Source organism: Sinocyclocheilus anshuiensis, unplaced genomic scaffold (genome assembly GCF_001515605.1).
Source record: "Sinocyclocheilus anshuiensis isolate Anshui unplaced genomic scaffold, SAMN03320099.WGS_v1.1 scaffold1079, whole genome shotgun sequence".
NCBI classification, from domain to species: Eukaryota; Metazoa; Chordata; class Actinopteri; order Cypriniformes; family Cyprinidae; genus Sinocyclocheilus; species Sinocyclocheilus anshuiensis.
The window spans coordinates 361,337-366,451 of record NW_015548207.1 but is presented as its reverse complement, the minus strand read 5'-3'; the positions used below and the strand labels follow the sequence as shown (position 1 = coordinate 366,451).

The following is a 5,115-nucleotide window of genomic DNA, read 5'->3' as shown; positions in this document are numbered from 1 at the left end:
TTGTTAGGATCGGACAATATTTGGTCGAGATACAACTATTTGAAAATCTGGAATCTGAGGGTGCAAATTTTTTATTTATTTTAATATCCTTTAGCTATTTTTACATTTATATGTTATATATTGTATTCATTATAAATGATATATAATTATATTAATAAATTATAAATGTATTAATAATTAATTACAAATATATTTATATATTAATGTAATTGTTTTTCTTATTCAAACTTTCTGAAGAAAGCTGGCTTTAATGGGACTTTTATATAAAAATTATTTATATTATTTATATATTTTATAGTTTTTTTTATTTATATATTTTCACCATTGTGATGTGGTAACATGATAATTTAGAGATGTTGTAACTCAACTCAAAGTAACTGCTTGTCAAGCCCTTTCATGGGGCTTTTTATGTATTGTTAATATAATTTACATAAATAATTTCTATATATTTGATAACTTTATCTACATTTCCTTTATACATTGTTATTTGATATTTTATTTATTTATTATTTATTATTGTAAATTAGGAAACTTGCGTACTAGAATTAAGTTGATGGTGTTGTTGACAGGCAAATCAGATGGAGCCTCCTTCAGGACACAGCGGTGCATCGGTTGCAAGCGGCGTTATTTAAAGAACAGTGATTAATGAGTGGAGAAACAGCACACACACACACCTGAGAGGCGTGTGAGAGCTCATTACACGGCGCTAGCAAGTGCTCCAACAATTTGAAGACGAAAAAAGCCAGTGGCAGGACAGAAGCTGTTAATCATCCTTTCACAGTGAAGGAGGAGAAAACAAGATGAAGAGGGCATCATAGCTGTCTCTCACCTCTTTATCTTTATTTGTGCCTCTGTCGCTCCGAGACATTTCAAGAGGTCACTTTATTATTTTATTGATGCTGATAAAAATATAATATAGCTATATTAGTTTATTTTATACCTTATTGCCTTGATAAAAAAGTATTTGGGCCATTTCATGGTACAGTGAGGTTAATACCATGGTACATTGATATATAGGGGCTATTTTAGTGGGGTTTGAACCTGGAAATAAACTGAAAGTTTTCGTATTCTGATTATTTTGAAACAAAGAAATGATTATGGACTGTCATTTCCTACAAAATAAACAAATAAATAATAATAATAGTAATAATAATAAACACTAATACAATTCTATATATTTTTATTATTATTTGCTTTTATATTTATTCATTTATTTAAAAAGGGAAATTGTTACCATATTTGCATGTTGCTTATATTTATTTATATTTTAAATATTATATATTTGTAGAGATGTAATATTTATTATTGTTATAATAATTCAAATATAAATGCTAATATTTATATAATTATATATATATATATATATATATATATATTATGTAAATATAAATGTTTATATATATATAGAGCGATAAAATGTGAATAATTAAACAGTCTAATATTTTAACATTTAATATATATATTTCTAGATAGATAGCTAGATAGTCATTTAATTTTTTGCTTAAAAAAATACAAACATTTAAAATTAAATTATATATTTTTCACTTTTATTACTATTATTTTTTACTCAAACTCTTTAATATTTAATCATTTTAAATAGTCTAATATTTTAACTTTATATTAGTATTAATATTGTATTATATTAACATTTTCATATAAGATTATATATACTATGTATTTGTGTGTAGTTCGGTACATACCTCGGTTCGGATGTCACGGTTCGATACGATTTCGGTACAACAGGGAAAAAACCAAACAAATCTACTATGCTCAGTTTCTTTTCATTTATTTTGAACAGACAGTAGTACAAATTAAAAAAAATTCCACCTAGATGTGAAAATACTAAATATTATTACATTAGGTTATATATATAAAATCTGCAGTACATATATACCTACAAGGAATAAATTCTTGAAATATATTTTATTTAGTTTACAGATAAACAAGAGAAAAATAACAGTGCGACACGTAACATAGCCTATATACGCTGAGTTTCAGTTCATTATTGTGACAGGCTTAATTTGTTTACAGAAAGGAAACTCAAATGGCAGAAAGCCACATCCTATTTGTTTTCTTTATTTTACAAAAGCACAATGTTTTGTTTTCATTGTGAGTGTACACAAATAAAAGCAGACATTTATACAGTGATGCATTATTAATAAGACAATAAGTGTTTAAAGTTAATTCTGTTGGTATAAGGAAACAGTTGAAATGGTCGCGCCGGCGCGCATGCACGCACACACACACACACACACACATACACACAAAACACATCAGTTCCAGCATTGCTAACTTGACAACGTAGTTGGTACTTTATCAAAATAAAATACAGTGAACCAAACATCACAGTGCACGGTGCACTGTGTCACCGTTGGAACGCGACCGAAGTACAAAGCTTGTCAGTCTGTGAGAGACACATTTAGAATCAGCACATGGTCACTGTCTAGTGGGCTTTGTTTTCAAGTGCGCAACTCATGGCATTCGCTATCCTTCTGCTGGCAGCCGGTTATCAAACAGTGTTGCATTGCTGCGGGCACCTCCTTCTGGATTGGGGGTGAGGCCTGTATTCGTTGTAAGGCCTCATGCACCGAACCGAGATGTCCGTACCGTGACGGTTCGGTACGAATACATGTATCATTCCGCCCCTAATATATATATATATATGTGTATGTAGGCTATGTATTCATTTATTATTATTATTACCTAATACCATATTACTTTTAGTTTGTACAAATAAAGATGGATTTATTGTTTTTACAATTGTTACAATACATTGTCCTCCTGTTGAATGTACTGTTGTTTGGAAAGCACTGTATTTGTACACCATATGCAAATATCATATCAGCATTAGCTAAATGCTCCGCTGTCAAGGGAGTGCATTTATAACGGCCGCCTCGTACGTCGTTGCTGGAATCCACATTAATAATAAACCCAAAAGAGCAAATAAACAAAAAAGATGCAAAGCTCTTTCATTTTGTGGCCCTGCATGTATCTGCTTAATTTGTTCCCAGTAAATCCTTGAACATCGGCCAACACATGAGCAATTAAATTTATTCCCCTGAAAGAATCCGCAGAAGATCAGTGTCTCTCGGCATTACTTAAAAAAAAAAAGAAAGAAAGATGAAAAAGAGGAAACATCTCCCCTCTAATGAGTAGATCCAGCGTTTGAACAATGGATGCGGGCGACTCGAGGAGCAGGGTGACATTTCACTATCCAAAATGAGGAACGTCATCACCAGGATATAAACAAATGTTGTAGGCTGTTTTACGATTTGTTTGCATCTGTCTTCAGGTGGCATTCGAGGAAACTTGAGATCTTGGTGGATTTGTCATACAGTAAACGCTAGGAATGAGAGGAAAAGTGTGTACAAGATGTTCATAAAACACTTTTTTTTATGTGTTCTTTTCTTTTGAAGTTGTTTGATGTAGTATGTGTGATATTGTACTGTACTGTAATGATCACAATCCAAAGCTGCCTCCCCAGTCTACTCAGATCATTCATCAAAAATAAACGGCAAAAAATGCTTTATTCAGAAATGTCAACAATAAAACTTTAAATGAAATATATATTTAATACACACACATATTATTGAAATCCTTATTGAAGTCTTTCTACTATCTTATATAATCAATTTAATATTACACTCTTAAATCCTTATTTAAACATTTTAAAATAAAAAATAAATTAATTAAAATGTATTTTAATTTGTATTTTTTATTTTATTTGTATATTGTTTTTTTTTTATTTTTCCTTAAACATTTTAAATATTTATTTACAATTATAAAATAATACATTTATTTTATATTTATATATTGTTTTCTCAATTTTTTTTACATAAACCGTAATGTTCCATATTTTTAAATGTTAGTGTAATATTTTAATATTTAATTTCTTAATTTAATGAATATATTGACTGTATTAAATAGTTTCCAAATATTTAAAAATTACTCGGAACATTTGAAAATGACTCGTGAAGTACAGGAACAAAAACAGCTTGTTTAATTCAAAGGGTTGTAAAATGGTAATTTTTTTGGTTGACTGTCATTCTAAGTAGACGTCTGGAGGGAGCGAGGAATTAAAAATTAAAAACTACAAAAGTGTACAATATGGATCTTTGTAACGTTTTCTTGCTGCATTGATTAGGACTCAAGTGGCCCATATCTTCAACGACAACATGCTGAGCTCAGGATGCTGGGTAAACTTCATTTAGGGGAGCAGCTTGATTGATTCACGGCCTATATTAGTTGGTTATTGGGGTCTTAAATGAATGGGCATTTTAAATAAACCCCTGTACACCGCAGTGGGGCTCCACACGCCTCTGCTTCGGGATTGAGTTTTTCCATGCCGTCGGCTGCCAGCGAGAAATTGGCCGTTGAGTTCAGGTGTGCGGGAAATTATATTGAGCAATGTGCACTGGCTAGGAAGCCCAGCTTTCACAATATTGCCTGGATCAATACGCGCCTCTCTGGACATCGGTTTAGGGAAGAAATTAAAAACGTGATGCAGAGGGTAATTATTTAGAGACAACTGATTCTGGTGTTTGGGTGGGTCATCGTCATTGAACTCTGAAACTGTAAGTGCAATGTGCTTCATTAGTTTTCATTTCTGTTTTGCAGGTGCATGATTGCAGAGGAGGTAAGAGCGTTTCGATTTTCTTGATTCTAATTCAGTTCGGTTTTTTAGAGAGTCTAACCACCATCTTCTCCATCAGATGGGTTTGGGATAGACGATCCAGGCCATTTCGGTGGTGTATATCTTCAAACAGGAATGGCCTCTGCTGATTGTGGTGCCTTCATCTCTGAAATACCCTTGGATTGAAGAGCTGGGGAAGTGGATTCCCGAACTCGACCCCAGAGACATCAACTTGGTGGAAAGCAAGACCAATACAATGTAAGACAAATTTAAGTTCAATAGAGCACATCACTTGGGTTCAGGAAGTGAACAAGTGAAAAATCGCATTGATTTTCTCCATAGTGAAATGGATTCTTAGAGTTAACATCGTAAGTAATGATATTTACACCTAATATATATATATATATATATATATATATATATATATATGTGTGTATATGTATGTATGTATGTATGTGTGTGTGTGTGTGTGTGTGTGTGTA

General features: G+C 31.8%; 1 pseudogene; it reads left to right on the top strand.

Moving 5' to 3' along the window:
- LOC107653527 (DNA annealing helicase and endonuclease ZRANB3-like) overlaps positions 1-5,115 on the top strand; it is a 67,936-nt pseudogene that overhangs the window by 13,231 nt on the left and 49,590 nt on the right.